The sequence below is a fragment of the Enhydra lutris genome, unplaced genomic scaffold, assembly GCF_002288905.1.
Source record: "Enhydra lutris kenyoni isolate GAN:26980312 unplaced genomic scaffold, ASM228890v2 scaffoldscaffold35, whole genome shotgun sequence".
Classification (NCBI taxonomy): domain Eukaryota; kingdom Metazoa; phylum Chordata; class Mammalia; order Carnivora; family Mustelidae; genus Enhydra; species Enhydra lutris.
In genome coordinates, this window is record NW_019154119.1 from 15,573,875 (window position 1) to 15,590,273 (window position 16,399).

The 16,399-nt window shown below is 53.7% G+C and overlaps 1 protein-coding gene across 1 annotated transcript in view; it reads left to right on the forward strand.

Moving 5' to 3' along the window:
• Positions 1 to 5,348, forward strand: part of LOC111154138 (nucleolar protein 10) — a 104,633-nt gene extending 99,285 nt beyond the window's left edge. Inside the window, exon 22 of the transcript XR_002641066.1 lies at positions 5,292 to 5,348. The gene's annotated coding sequence lies outside the window, so the exon portion shown is untranslated. The remainder of the gene's footprint in view (positions 1 to 5,291) is intronic.
• The last annotated feature ends 11,051 nt before the right edge of the window (positions 5,349 to 16,399 follow it).

Genomic DNA, 16,399 nt, shown 5'->3' on the forward strand with positions numbered 1-16,399 from the left:
AGCAGACTTGCACAGAAACCGCCCGGCCCCAGGGCTTGCTCACCAGTGCCCTGCGCCAGCCCCGCCTCTCGGGCGCTGACGTTCTCCAGGTGCCTGCTGCAATCCTCACCTTCCTCTGCGGGACACGTCACGTACTCTGGAGCGTGTTTGTTCGTAGCAGATGACCAGCCCTCGGTTGTGGGTCTCCGCCGGGAACCCACACGCAGGCTCATGGCCCGGCCCACGGGGGGGGGGGGGGGGGGCTTGGTTTTCACAAGACTGTCCCGGGGTCTCCAGAATGGTGGCCTCTCCCCTGGTCCTGCTCCGGATCCCCTCATTCTCTAATGTCCCTGGCCTGATGCCTCGATATATTTTTAAACAACTATTTTCAAAAAAGTTGTTTTCCGCAGTTGGGGCAGGGAGTGGGGAAAGTGGCCGGGGCGTGCTGGGGCGCCGTGGGACATCTGGGCTCTGGCTGGTTCTGCCGCTTAACCTGGGCGGTGAGCTACTCTCCCAACTTGGACACCCTTCTGTACGCATGTTATACTCCAATGAAAAACTCCTCTTAGAAAGGAATTGTTTCAGCAAAGTCACCTGTACCCATTATAACAACTTATTCCCATCAACCCCCCGAGATATATTTGTTCCAGTATTTTTCTGTTCTATAAACAAGCATATACACACGTGTTAGTCATCTAGTGGGGCCATACTGTTTATGCTCTTCCTCGCCTGGAGTTTTTAAACTAATTTTCTCAAGTGTGGACAGAGAGAGATGTCCTTCATTCTTCTATATAAACTTCAGAGTATTTTATCACGTGGTTCATGCATAAGCCAACTCTTCTCCTGTTGGTGATCATGCTTTAAAAAAGTCACATCTATAGTAAGTATAACCCAACTTACTTTTTTCTTCTTTAAAAAAAAAAAAAGATGTATTTATTTATTTTAGAAAGAGTACGCGTGAGTGGGGCGTGGGACAGAGGGAAAGGAAGAGAGAATATACTCAGGCTCCCTACTGAATGCACAGCCCAGCACGGGACCTGATCCCAGGACCCCGAGATCACGACCTGAGCTGAAATCAAGAGTCGGACGTTTGACCGACTGAGCAACCCAGGTGCCCCATAACCCAGCTTATTTTTTAAATGGACATAGCAACTTCATGAAACACCTGAATGTAGCGAAGCAATCTAAATGTCATTTCCATTTTTTCTTCTTTTTTTGTATATGGGATTTGAGAGAATTTCGGTTCTCTGGTTAGGATATAGTTTTAGCTTTATCCACCGTTTGTCAGAAGAGCAGAGGCAAATACCTGGCCACGTAATCAGACTAATCTTTATGACATTCTCTTCAGTACCATTTATGGAGTGTTATTACGCCTGCAACTCTGATTATTAAGAATTTCCTAGACGCCAGGGTGGCGCAGTTGGTTGAGCGTCTGCCTTCAGCTCAGGTCCTGATCCTGCATCGGGCTCCCTGCTCGGCGGGGAGCCTGCTTCTCCCTCTGCCTGCTGCTCTCCGCTTGTGCTCTCAGGCTCTCTCTCTGACAGATCCAGAAATAAAATCGTCATCACTGCCCTGACCTTGGAGCTTCTAGAACACTCTGGGCGTTCTCTTAAGCCAGGGCCTTGCAGATGCATTTCCTCTGCTTGCGGTGCTCTCCGTCGGCCGCCGTTGGTACGTCTGTGTCACACTTCAGGGCATAGCCACCCTGTGTAAAACAGTCATGGCCCTGCCCGCGGCGCTCTCCCCACACCTTTACTGCAGCGGGTGCCCAATACAGTGAGCTCGTAGAAGACTTCTTATTATGGAAAATTTCAGACATACACCAGAGTAGAAAAACAGCGTCATGATCTCCCGTGTGCCCATCACCCACCTCAGTAATTGACAACGAGTCTTTTTTCATCGTTATGCTTATCTACTGGCCCCATTACTTTGAAATATTTTGATTCCAGGTATAGTATTTTATCCATATATACTCATAGTGCCTTTTTTGTTTATTTATTGTTTTCGTCCCCCACCCCACACCAGAATGCAAATTCAGTAAGTGTAGGGATTTTTTTGGTCTGTATTGTTCACTGCTGTACACCCAGCCCCATGGCTGGCATGTAGTCGCTGTCTAATAAATTTGTATGAAATGACTAGTTAAATGGAACTTTGGATTCAGTACCAGAGGGGCAATTCTCCCTCGACAAGAGCTGTTTCCAGGCTGGAAGGCCTCCCTGGAGTAGCTCAGGACGGTAGGGCAAAGGGAACCGGAAGGAGGGATGGTTGACGCACTTGGCAGTTGGTGGAAGTGAAGGAGCAGAAGATAGGACCTGTGAGGTCAAGACCGGGTTTTCTTTAAAACAGGAGAAACCCCAGCATGTCTATGTGTTTCTGGGAATCATCCAGGAAAAGCAAGAAGTGTTGACATCAGAGAGAGAAGACAGTTACTAGAGTGACTCCGTAGTAAGGGCAGCCGGTCTCTAGCGCTGTGTAACAAATCACCCCAAACCTTAGTGGCTTGAAAGAACAGAGTTACCCAACCATGTCCGCGGGTCAGGAATTCAGGAGCAGGCTGGCTGGGTGGCTGGGGTGCAGGGTCTCTCACGAGGGTACAGTCAAGACGTCAGCCAAGGCTGCCTGGGCTGGAGGACGCCCTTCCTCGCTCAGATGCACGGCTTCGCTGGAGGGCGCAGTTTGTTGCCACGTGGACCTCTCACGGGGCTGCCGGAGCGTCCTTGCGACACAGCAGCCCACTTCCCGCAGAGGTGTCCGAGGACGTGAGGGACCAGGATGGAAGCCACCGTGCTTTTATCACCTGTAGCAGAGGTCAGACGTCATCACTTACTCTTTTTCCCATTTATTAGGAGAGAGTCACCAAGTACAGCCCACGCTCAGCGGGAGAGGAACTAAACGCCCTCTTCTCAGTGCGAGGGGCATCGGGCCCCATTATTTAAATGAAGTGAATACAGTACCCCTGGTGAGAGTTGAATTTCAGATGAACGCGTGACTTACCAGAGTGAGCTCCATAGATCACGTGGGCCATACATTAAAGAATTATTTGCTATTTATCCCAAATTCACATTTAATGGACAACCTGCATTTGTGTTGGCTAGCTCGGGGGGCCCTAGAGAGGATTTGTAGACGTAGTTTAGAATCCGCGCAGTAGCGGAGGAGGGAGCGGGGTGTAGGACACAGATCGAGGCAGAGACCTTCCATAGACACAGGCGCAGGTGTAGGGAGAGAAGAGGCAGGGTACTCGGGCGTGTTCTGGGAGGTAGGTGATGGGTAGGCAGATAAGGAGCAGGAGGCAGGTGGACATTCCCTTCGAATTGCTTCTGTTTCCTCCTGAAATAAGAAGCGAGATTTGAACCAAAGTGAACTTCCCCCACCGGCCGCCACTCCCCTTGTTCTGAATGTCTTTGCTGACACACCGAGCTCACTCTTGGTTCAGAGCCTTTGCTCTGCCTGAACCTCTTAATCCCCAGCGGACTGTCTGTCCTGATCCTTCTCTCCGTCCTACCTCCCCACCCCACCATCATTTTTGGAGAACACCCGGCTGCTTCCTCAAAGTAATGAAACACAGGACGTTGAGTTGAGAAGTGCGGGCTCTGCTTTTTCTCTTCCCCTGGTTTTATTGCCTCTCTGGGTTTCCAAAATTCTACCTCAGTGTTTTCATGTGTTGTACTTTGTCCCACGGTAAGAAATACATTTGACGTTGTGACAGAAAACACATGTATATCCAAAGTGTTATAAACCGTAACCCATAAAGCACGCTGGGATTCTTCTAGTCTCTCCTGTAGCAGTTCCCTCATCCTCCCTCACCTCCACCCATGTGAAAGGCGTACACCCATTCAATTGACTTCACAACCCACTGATGATGGATCCAGCCCCGAGCTGAAAATCCCTGTGGACCCTAACACGTGGGTTGTGTTCTGGCATTCCGGGAGCACAGTGCAGAGCCCACGAGATTTGTTTCCCAGATGTGTACTTGCGTGTAATCGTGATGCATTGTCTCGTGAGACATTTTGCTGGAGCTTCCATGATTTTTTTTTTTTTTTACTAAATGCACAAGATGAATATTTAACTCTTTTTCAGAGCTCTGTCATCAGCATCATTTAAATGCAAAACAGATTTTTTTTAAATGTTTATTTAAAATAGAGAGCCTCACACATGGGGGAAGGAAGGGACTAGCGGAGGGAAAGGGAGAGGGAGAGAGACTCTCCAGCAGACTCCCGTGCTGAGTGCAGAGCCAGACACGGGGCTGGATCTCAGGACCCTGACCTCATGACCTGAGCCAAAACCAAAAGTCTGGAGGTTCAACGGACGGAGCCACCCAGGTGCCCCATAAATGCAAAACAGATTTTATACAAGAAAAGCTCTCATGGTTTTATAAGAAAATGTGAAAGTGTTTATAGTTCTTAGGCAAATTTTCAATGCTTTAAAAAGTTGGGGATTTTACTTGATTGATTTTGGTTTTGAAATGATTTTCAAACTTCCTTTTACCTGTGTAGCCATGAGACTGAAACAGAATTATGGAGTTGACACTCTCATTGCTTTTGAGGGAATGTAGAGGGCAAGGCTCACAGAACCATTTAACTCTTTGTAAGAGAGACCTATTTCCACGTTACAGATTCAGTAGGAAACTTGCCTCTCTTTGACATTTGAAAATACCAAAAGTAATGTATTTTAGTCCAAGAAAGTCCACAGTAAATGAATATGTTGAGTCTTAGAGTGACTGAATTGTATTCATACTTTGAAAGAGAAAAACAAAATATTAGAAAACAGTGTATATATGTAAATATAAATAACTAGATGCTCGATTATTTTTATCAACGTCCCTAAAAAAGTTGGCATAATTTGTTTTCTCCCCCTGGGGAACATACGGGATTGTCTTATATTTGGAATTACCTTCTATTTAGGCACGGCTAATAACTTGATTTAGGATACCATACCTCTTCTTGAACATGCATGGAAAATTCCAGTCCTAGTAATTTTTATTCTTGAAAGTCAGTTTTTATGTCCATGTGAATTTTCCTAAATTAATTACTGCCATACAAAGATCTAACAGTTATGTCCGAATGAGCTATTTTGGGAATTAGGGTGTGTCCCCTACTCAGAACAGGTACCTTTCCTCATGCCTGAGCACGTACTGGGTGGAGAAATTTATTGGAAGATACGCTTCTGCCCAGCTCTCCTGATGGGGAGTGGGAACCCCTGATGGTGGTGGGTGCCTGCAGGGGGAACTTGAAAGTCATAGGGCCACATGCCTTCCTGTTGTGGGGGAGAGGGAGGCCACCTGTATTTTTCTAGTAGACTTGGGTTTCTTTCAGACCAGGACGGGATCATGAGTCCAAGAGTCAAGATTCAAAGGAACCTTCGCATTTAGCCACAGCACCTGCCTGCTTGGAATTCCACCATCCCACCCGTGAACTCACTGTCCCATCCGTTCCTGCTTACACACCAGCTGATGAGCGGTCTCTCTCCCGTTTCAGATGCTCCAAGTGTGAGTTCCAAACTGGGGAGTTGAAACCTTCCTCCCCACCCAACCCTTCTCGTTCTTCCTCCCACCCCTGCTGGTTCTGCCTCCCACGGTTCTACTCAGCGAGTTGAGGTCTCCCTACCCCCCCCCCCCGCCCATATCCCAAGGCCTTGTCTGCATCCCTGCACAGTCCCTCCTTCCGGCTAGAACCCACCTTCCGGGCTCTGCTCCATGACCAAGGATCGGAGCTCTCGGGCCAGAAGCTCATCTCCTCGTTTTGCCAGATCTAAGACCAGACTTCTCGGACTGTGCTTGACTCCTTTGTCACTTTGGACACTGTCAGGCCCTTGGTCTCACGCTGGCTCCTGTCCTCACTACCCACCCAGGTGCTGACGTGCTCCAGGATTTCTTCTTGGAACCCTTCATTCGCCCTCCTCGATGTCAGCTCCCCTGGATCACTGATCACCTGTCCTGGGTGTCACCTAGCCACCTACCAAACAGCTGCCCCCCTTGTCTGTGTGGGCCACTGGGACCTCAGGCTCAACGTGCCCAAAACCAGACTCACGGGCACCATGACCGCCACCCAAATACATGTTCCTCCTCCTCTTGAGTCACAAATTGAGGTTTGTGTGGCTATTGACTGACCACTCCCTGCCAGTGACCAGGCGGGAGGCCCTGGTGTGGAACCCGCGTGGTCCGGCCTTGGGGAGACAGGCGGTGCCCGCCAAGCATCCTGAAGGTGAGGCCCACGACTAGGCCCGGGAGGGGTCCTGCTGCTGTGTTAAGGAGGCAGTGTCAGGACCGGCCCGTGAAGATGTGAGATCAGGGAACAGGCTTGAAGGACATCTCGGGGAGGAACATTCCAGGCCGAGATCCTGGAGAATCCCCCAGAGTCCGAATGCCTTGTGAAACAGTTTCTGATTCTGCTGATTTGGAAAATTGCAAATGCCATGGATCTGGGCCCTGCTCTGAGAGCCACTGAGCCACAGCAGAGACCCCCGGGTGGCCATGCAGAGGGGCAGACCCTCATGACCGAGCAGGAGCAGGCTGCTGTCAGCTCGAGCCCCTGGTGTCAGCCACCAAGGCCTGGCTCTGCCACATGGCGCCAGGGGAGCCGCACGTCCTGTGCCCCGGCCTTCTGGCAGCCCCGCCTCCCCTTTCCCCTGCTCCCCTCCCTCCTTCAACCCTGCGGCCTCCCCACCAGGGCCTCCTCTGCACATGGAGGGCAGCGGACCACGCTGTGGGAACCCGAGTCTTTCATAAAGAAGGGCTTTCAAACCCAAGAATGGAGTCTGGTGAGTGGAGACAGCAGAAGGAGACCAAGGGAGGCCTGGGTCGGGCCCAGACTCGCTCACGGCATGGCTGCCAGTCCGTGGCCACGTCACTTAACCCGTCCGTGCCTTGGTGTCTGTGTCTGTAAAATGGGTTTAATAGTATCTGTCCCCTAAAGACTTCAGAGGCTGTTTGTGAAGCTTAATGAGTGAGGTCCATTAAACCCCTCAGAAGAAAGGTGTAACTAAACACAAAGCACTATTGTAATTAGCTCTCAGGCTCTTTAAACCAGGTCGCATCTTGTTTTAAGAGAGTTGCCACGGCGACGGGTTTGTTTGAAAAACACATAAAAAAGGTGTGGCCATAAATCTCACAATAATAACTAAATTTACTTTGCTGGTTTCTATCATAATAAAGAACCGTCTAGCTCCTGACCGAGAGTCGCACTGGCGGCAGCCGTCACCGCGACTAGGGACGCCGGCGTCCTGTCACCACAGCATGGACGGCACCAGCTTCCCTCTGGGGCACACAGCAGCCATCTCATAACTGATTTGGAGTTAATGAGCTTACAGCGCCTGACACTCCGCAGGCTCTGGGTCTGGAATGGGGACATGGTCATGGCACTGGTAATGCAGGTCCTGTTAGCGTTCTCCAGAGAACAAACGCACAGGACAGAAGAGATATGTACAGATTTGCTGTGGGGGCCTGGCTGACATGGTGATGGAGGCTGCCAAGTCCCCAGATCTGCTGTCCACAGGCTGGGGCCCCCGGACAGCCAGCGTGGCTCCATCCATGTCCAAAGGCCTGAGAAGTGGAAGAGGCTGTTGCCATCAGGAAGCCAGTGGGCTGGAGACTCGGGAAGACCTGTGTCGTAGCGGTGCTGTCAGGCAGGAGTTCCCTCTTGCTCTGCTTTTCTCTTCTATTCGGGTCTTCGACTGATTGGATGAGGCCCACCTTCATCGGGGAGGTCCATCGGCTTTACTCAGTCGACCAACTGAAATGTGATCTCATCCAGAGACTCTCACGGACACCCCCTGGGATGATGTCTGACCAAACGTCTGGGCATCTGTCCACAGGCCATCAACCAGCGAAGTGGCATTCGCACAGCCTCACTAAGCACGGGGCATGGAATTCAGCACACGGGGAGCTCTGGGTCCAACCTTGTTGGATGGATCAGCGGATCAATGGACACATGGGTGTGGGGAAGCTGCTGGACTCGGCCTCATGCTTCATGGACCCTGTGCTGTAGTTCGGGTGCCCTGGCGAAGGTTTGGGAGCAGGTGTTAACAAATTACTGCAGTTTCAGATCAAAAGAGGAGGCTAGGAAGATAAGGAAGGCGGAGAGCGCAGCTCCTAATTCACCCACAACAGGAGCGTGAGGAGGGCCGGGTTTGAGGCACAGACACCCCAACTCCGAGGATCGGCTCCCTGGCAGCTGGATTCTTCCCTCCTGGGAAAGCAAATCCCGTCCGAGGCCCGAAGGCCTCGCTGGCGCTCCAGCAGTCCACTTCCAGCTGCTGGACCGCCAGGCTCGGAGCTCGGCGTGCGCGCCCACTCAGCCTCCTCCCGCCTGCTCCCGGGAAGGGGGTGCCCGGCATCCCCGACGGGGCTCAGCGCACAGCGGAACGTGAAAGTACAGGTGCGCGATGAGGGCGAAGACTTGACTCCCACACTGGGACTAAACTGACCGGAGGTGGCGCCTGGGTGGCTCAGTGGGTTAAGCCTCTGCCTTTGGCTCAGGTCATGATCCCAGGGTCCTGGAATCGAGTCCTGCATCAGGCTCTCTGCTCAGCAGGGAGTTTGCTTCCCTCTCTCTCCTCCTGCCTCTCTGCCTACTTGTGATCTCTGTCAAATAGATAAAATCTTTAAAAAGAATAAAAATAAAGAATAAACTGACTGGACACACTAGCTCTTGGGGATGTGCTACAGATGGTCAGATAGGAATGGCTTCAGGAAAAGCAGGCTTTGAGATGGAGAATAAGGAAGAACGTGCTGGAGACGTAGGAGGAGGGACAGGGTTGCTAAGGCAGGTTAGCTGGAGCTCCAGGCGACCCTGGCTCGTGGCCTCCCAGAGCCAGCACCAACCTGGGAACCTTCCTGTCATAGGGACATGGATCTCAGTGGGGGTTGGGACAGGGAGACCAGGGGACAGACCTGGCTGAGAGCCACAGATGCCTGCTGGTTTTCCTCGCAGAGATTTCCTGCTGGTGAGAAACCTCCGGGGCAGCAGCAGGAGGCAGAAGACAGGGAGTGAGGAGAGACGGGCCCTCGGGCCAGGGGAGGAGGGCAGGCCCCGAAGGCGAACAGGGAGGGATGCCTCGTCCCTAGGCTGGGCTCTGAGCAGCAGGGCCCAGCTGACAGGCCGCTGTCCTGAACGGCAGATTGTTCCAGGCCTGTGGGCTTCTCTACACCTGGGAGGGGCACCCCCTCGGCAGAGGGGGATGGAAGGTGGATCTTTGAAGAATCCTTTAAGAAATGTCTGCTGGGAAGTAATTATTTGCCCTCGAGGTTTGGCCCAGCAAGCGGGGTCCCTGCCTTTCATGTAGTCAAGGGCAGCCCCGCAGGAAGAACACGCAACGTGTTCTCCTTTCTTCCTGGAGAGTCGGAGGCAGGCGCTGTGTGCAATTAGATGAAAAGACTCGGGTTTTGGGGCGGACACTGGCCAGCTCGCCCTCAGCCTGGGGAGTGTCCGGGGGCCGCACCACCCAGGAGCTCCGTCCCTACCTCCCGGCTCTCTGTTCTTCAGTTTTCACTACTACTTTCTAGACCTTAGCTAGTCCATGCCCGAGGCCATCCATCCTCATTAGCCTTAAGCTTCAAATGAACCACTTGAAGGTCCAGCAGGCAGGTCCCAGGAGGTCAGCCGTTGTCTGCTGGTTCTCAGCCCATGCAGACGCAGGGAGGGGAATGGTGGGGGGCGGGGAGGGTAACACCATGCACCTCTGCCCACTTCTGGTTCCTGGCCAGGACCTGGTGACCAAGGTGACATCCGGCAAGGCCAGGAGGTAGGGACAGAACTCTCCCCGTCCTGGAACTGCGCATGCCCTTTCAAAAAGGCCTGAGTGGTCTGCCCCTTTGTGAATTTTAGCAAACAAGTGAAACAAGTTCCTTCCGGTTGCTGGTAACCATAGCAACGTCCTTCACAGGGACCATTCTCCCTCCCCACTGGGCCTCCCACGGGCAGACGCTCAGGGGCAAGGACCAGATCTGCCCTTTACCATAGCTGTAAACTTGGAAATCTTACTAGAACATCCTGGATTTCTTCATCTGTAAAATGGGCATGATTATTTCTACCTCACAAGGCTGTGGGGGCATTTAATGAGGTAAGGTGTGCAAAGAACCCAGCAGTGCCTAGAAGATGGTAGGTTCCTGGTGGGTGTTCAACATCACCCCCTCTCCGCCAGCATGGACCAGCTTCACCACAGGTGTGGCCCTGCAGGGCGCCATTCTGCCCGAGGGACAGTTACCTGACTACGTGACAAGATGGCGCCCGGGGAGCTCCTGCTCCAAATGAGGTCCCAGGCCCTATGTCAGGGGACATGGGCTCCACACTTGGGCCACAGACACCGAAACCATGGAAATAGGGTTCTTGGAGTCCTGGGGTCCCCTCCCCACTGCCTGGCCCTATTTGTGCCACCACCTGTTCATCAACTGAAGCCAAAATCTCCAGTAGCTTGTCCCTTCCCCTTCCTGATACAACCTGCCAGGTACATTCCACCTTTCCAGAGTCATCTCTTTGGACCAAGAACACAGGAGACTTCCTTTCTGGCTCAGGCTGCCTGGTGGTCTGCCAACGCCTACCTTCCCTTCGCTCGGGATGTTACCAAGACCCCAGGTGGAAAAATCCCTTCTCATTTCCCAGCCGTTTTCTGGATGGGAGCGAACCCCAACCTTCGAATGAATTTCGAGTGTTTTACCGCCTCCATCCACCCAGCCTTTCTCCCTTTGGTTTCAGAATCCCAATCTCCTGGGTTTCAAATAGTTGCCTTTTTTCAAAAGCAGATCTGTCGTTTAAGTCATTACGCAGGGCACCTGGGGGGCTCAGTCGTTAAGCGTCTGCCTCCGGCTCAGGTCAGGATCCTGGAGTCCCGGGGTTGAGCCCCACACTGGGTGCCCTGCTCAGCGGGGAGTCTGCTTCTCCCTCTGCTCCCTACCTCGTGCTTTCTCTCTCTCTTCTCAAATAAAATAAAATCTTCTAAAAATTAAAAAAAAAAAATCACAACACAATACATGAATCTGGCTTATAACTCAGGAGTTATTATGAAATATTTCCAACATTTCTGGCTTCAGAATCTCTGGTGACAAAATCTCACCGTGGGGGCCTGCACGTTGTGTGGCTGGTGTGTTTCTGGAGGATCGGCGTGTCGCGTGCCCCCCAGAAGACGTGCTGGTGCTGGGAGGGGGTCACCGGCATGGCATCTAAAGGCGGGAGCCAGGCGGGGCGCCAGGAGTGATGGGGAGGAGGGACAGCAAATGCCTCAGAGGAAGGCCCCAAACTGCCACCTTCAGCTCTGGGGGGGGGCCTCAGGCCCTGCAGCCCCTGACTGTGTTCCCCTCGCTCGCCTGACCGCATCCCCAGCTTCCTCCATTAGGACCTGATCTCTGAAGAGGACTTGGGGCTCCCGAGAGTTACGTCAGTCATCTCCGAAGCTACTCTTCAGTCAGAGTGTTCTTCGGACTCTATGGGGAAGCCTTTCCCTGAGCGCCCCTGTGAGCCCTTTGCCCTCCGGGCAGGGGTGGGGGGACAGGGGTGGGATTCCTAGGAGACACTAAGACCAGGCGCCTCCCTCCAGCTCAGCCTGGAAAGGCCTGGCAGCGCCGCCGTGACAGGGTGGGGTGGGCCTAAACCTCCAGGCACAGGGCCCAGACCCGGGAGGGAGCAGTGGGCTTTGTGTGAGCCCCGGGCGCCCCGAGGGCCTGGGCCTCCGTCCTGGAGCAGAGGCTCCGGGCGGCTTCTTGAGCCCAAGGATGACTTGGCCCGTTTAACCCGCCTGCGTCCCCATCACCTCACTTCCAGGGAAGGGCAGTTAATCCTTCGGTTCTTTTCAGAGGCGGGGCTGGGGGGCCTGAAACGCTGTAGGAGGAAACCGGTGGTTTGCATGTGCGCTGGATGGCATTTATACCAAAAGCTTGGGAGCCCTTGCCTTTTCTGACTCCTTGTGTGCGTGAGGACAGGAAGGAGCCGGGAAACCCATGCTCTGGTCATCTTAGGTGGGCACCAGCCTCTTGCGTGCGGGGTGGGCGCGGGGGGGAGAGTCTGGGGATGCAAGCCGGCAGGCCTCACCCCACGGCTGGACCTTATTTTACTGCTGCTAATCGGAAAAGAAAGACATGCTGATTATTTCATAAGACTTATTAAACATCACAGAAATGTAACCAGGAAAGCCAAGTCCACCGCCCTCCCGCCCCCTTCCCCAGCCCTGTCTCTCCAGAGACCGTACTGTCAAATCAGCAGAACCTCACAGAGTTGACTTGGGTTTTGCCGGGGAGAGGGGCAAGTTCAGGGGCTGGCTCCTTCCCTTCGGCCCTGGCCGACCTTCGAGCCCTCAGGGCGGTTGTGGGGCGGGGCGCGGGCAAAGCGCTACTCTGGGCACCGTGAGGGTTTCCGGTATAACAAGGTAGGACCACAGTCCACACCAGGTGTTGGGTCCATGGTCAAAGGAGCGAGACTGATACAAAGTGAAGGTCAAGCAAAGCTTTATTTCGCGCCAAGCATCGAGAATCAAACTGACTGGCCAGGGCCGTCTCTTGCAAAGGGGCGACCTCTCTCTGCCTTACAGACTAGCTTTTAAGGGCAAAGGCCATGTGGTTGGGCCTGGCCACGCACAGGTGGCCAATGCGATTGTAACACACAGAGAAAGCTGCACAGTCCTGCTAGGTCACACACGGGTGGCCAATTGAATTACAATTTACCCTAGTGGATATTTGAACCAGCCTATCACCTTGGTCAGAATTGGCGTCCAAAAGGTGCCCAAAGGGCGGGGCCCATACTCCTTGGTAGCTAGGAGACAGTCTGCGCCCCCACCGATTGGATACCTCCACCTGGCCTGACCCACCCTTGTATTTGGGCTTTGTTACCTGGGACTGGCTTCCGGGACTTGTTTTTAAATAAGTCCCTCGGGGGGAGGGGGGACAGGGACAGTTTAAGTTTTACTGCATAAACAACAAAATCACTGTTTAACCGGATGGCATCGCTCTGGCTAAATAGGTCCTTACACAGGGAGACCAGAAGACTGAGCATTACTGATATTCTAGGTGGGATCCTGGAACCTGAAAAGGACAGCGGGTAAAACCAAGGAAATCCGTGCGAAGCATGAACTTGATGTCCGCATACCGGCCTTGGTTCAGGAATTGAACGACACGTTCCAAACAGACCCAAGATGGTGCTGACAGCGGACCCTGGTGCTGGGTCGACAGAGGACACCCTGCCCTATAGTCTCTGTTTTTCTGTAAATCTGTTTGAAAAAATGAAGTCTACATTTCAAGACTTTAGTCAAAAGAAAACAAAACCCCCCCAAAACGAGATAAGGCAAAACGGTAAATGGCTCAACAAGGCGGAGGGAGGTGGAGGCTCTGTCTGAGTGGCCTCCCTCCTCCGGCTGGAAGCTGCAGAGCTCACACCCCCCGGGCCCTGCAGCAACCCCCCCACCCCCCTGCAGCCGGTCTCCCAGCAAATGCAAAGGAGCCGAAGCTGGGATTTTGGGAGAGAGCAGTGAGGGGATCTGTCTGCACCCCTGTTCACATCCCTCCCTGGCGGGGCCCCAGTCAGGCGAGCAGGACCCTTAGCCCCACAAATAGCCCACAAGGAGGGGAACAATTCATGGGTATTCCGAGGGCGGAGGCCGGGCCTCCCGGCTCTGGCTCTAAGCCCCCGCTGCCAGCTTCTGGGAAGGGCTCCTCAGATGCCCACTGAGCACAGGAGTCCTCGAATGAGCCATGCGTTGGTTTCCAGATCTTGCTGGAAGGGCTGCATCGAGGCCCAAGGCCAGGGCCGGCGCAGGGAGGAGGCCCTGACTGCCATTCCCTGTGCGTGGAGGCATGAGGCGTAGGCCCAGATGCTCATAAGCCTCCTTGATCCACTTCCCATGTTACTGTTTTTCAGGGATGGGAGGTCAGATCCAAAAAGTGCTTCTGCGCCCCACAGCTTCCTGCCCCCGGGTGTCCCCACACTGCCTTCCTGTCCAACACCTGAGCAGAGTCAGGAGCCCAGGGAATTGAACGGCCGGCCTGGAGAAGCCGCGTTCCTTCGGGTTCCTTCCCCTGGACGTGTGTTCGTGAAGGTCTCCGCAAGCACAACTGTTTGGAAAAGGCTTGAAATAGGAAACAGAGTCCCAGCTGAATGTCTAGGTTACAGGAGAGTCTAAAAAAAAGAGAGAAGAAAAAATTAAAATCATTTCCTTTGAGGTTGCCAAGCATGGAGGTCCTGTCCGGATCCGCATATCCTGCAGATGAGTCAACTTGAATTTCCCTCCCCGGCCTCCAGTCTGGCCCCGTCCGCTCACCCGGGGGGCCCCTGAAGGAGCGGGCGGCCCCGGGTTGGGGGGGCCGGGGCCAGCCTCCTGCTCTGTCCTGACATTGCCCTTCCCCTGCTATTTCCAGGTGCACGGCACAGTGGGACTCGGCATGTTCCCGCAGCCGTGCTGCCCTCATCACCCTCTTCATCCCCCCAGACAGAAACCCTGTGCCCATGAAGCACTTGCGCCCCCCTCCCCCATCAGTCCCTGGAAAACTCCATCCTACTCTCCATCCCTCCGACGCTGACAGTTCTAGGGGCCTCATAGATGGGGGGTCCTACAGTCTTTGTCCTTTTGTGTCTGGCTTCACTTCACTTACCATAATGTTTTCAAGGTTTACCTGTATGGTGGTAGCATGTACCCAGATTTCGTCTCAATGGCTGGATAATACCCCCTTGCCTGCATATACGCATTTTGCTTATCCATCTATCCCTTGACGGGCACTCACGTTGCTTCTGTATTTTGGCTGCCGTGGACAATGCTGCTATGAACACGGGGGACACAGAATCTGTTTGAGTCCCTGCTTTCAGCTCCTTTGAAGTGAATCGAGGGCAGCTCCAGCCCCCGCTGCCCGAGGACAGTCTGTCCCTGTTCTGTCCGGTGTGCTCATGTGTCAGGCTCCCTGCTCAAGGACACCCCCAGCTCCCTCCCTGCAGGCCCAGCTTGATCAGCCCCTTCCTGCACCCCGCACTCCTCCCCGCGTGCTCATCAGCGCCCATCGGCTCTGGGGGCAGGGATTTTGTCTTCCTGGTGGATCTCTGGGAGCAGTTTCATCATCCAGGGAAGCAATGAGCACGGATAGTAAATAATAGTTATGAATAAAGGAGAGTAAAACCCACGCCGGTATTATTACACAAGGTGTGATGCATTGGAAGGATGGGGTAGACTTACCCATCTGAGTCACATCCAATTTATTTGTCAGATTCCTCAAATTGTGCAAACGGCCCATTCCTCATCTAATGGGTGTTTGCCACCCACAGCCAGGCTCCAAGGATTCGTGCCTTCCTTGTCACTGCTTGGGTGTGAGCTCTTCTGGGAGTGAACCCCCTAGACTCCACAGGAACCAGCAAGTGAGAGGTAGTGAGTAGCCTGTCAGAGGGAAGATGCAATCTGTCTGAACAACTCTCCTGCTGTTATCCCTGGTGGACTGTTGGCCACAAGAGAAAAATCTGGATTTTTCCAGAATACCAGTGCTCTCCACTTTCCCTCCAATCATGTCAGTAGAGAAATCTCTGAGCAGCAGCGGGCTGTGGCCACACCGGCTGCCTCCCAGCCGGGCACCTGCTGGGTGTGTGTGGAAGCCCCGGGCGGGCCTCCCAGGTGCAGGCTGGGCTTCCTCGGGCGTGTTCCGGCCTCCAGCTTCGCATCAGAGGGACTGAGGCTCCCAGCCTCTCACCTGAAGGAAGAAGATGTGCACTTCCCCAAGGGGACCCGCACCCGGGCTAGACTTGGGGACGTCTTCAGCACCTGCTCCCCCCAAACATCCCTCACCTCACTTACCTGCCTCTGTGTCCCTTCAGTCTCTCCATCCCCTTACCACCCAGTCGGGCAACTTTGTTCTTCCTCTTGCTTTAACAGATGTCCCAGCCATCCCAGGCTCAGAAGGGAAGCTGGCGCCCTGTGCCATGTGGCGGGCCTGTGTTGGGGGCACAGGGGCTGCCACAGAGTTGGGGGGCAGCAAGGGACATGGGAGGCTCATGAGCAGTCTGAGGCTCAGAGGGCGGGTGACCGCCTGGTCAGAGATGGTCCCAGGACAGAGGCTTAGATGTGGGTCTCCCGCTCACACACCCCACCTCCTCATCCCCCCACCGCCCCAGCTTGTCCCCGACATGTGCACACCCGAGAGTGCAAACCAGCAAGAATCCCGCCTCTGTTCTTCCCCCCATGCTGACCCCCATCCCAGCCTCAGATGTGGGACAGACTCAGGGTTTCTGCCTCGTCTGCACAGAGAGGTCCTTACTGCAACCCCCTAAGGTCTCCAGAGGAATTTGCTATTTAAAGACATCCTATGATCAATCGTTTCATAAAGAAAAGAATCAGCCCACTTTTCTGTTGAGAATATCTGAATTTTCATAGGTGGGGTTTGTTTAAGGTAGGGTTGGCTGTTGAAAGAGAGACAAAGGAGTGGAGGAGAAAAGTACCAGGTTGCTTAGTGAAAACTGAATTTCAGATA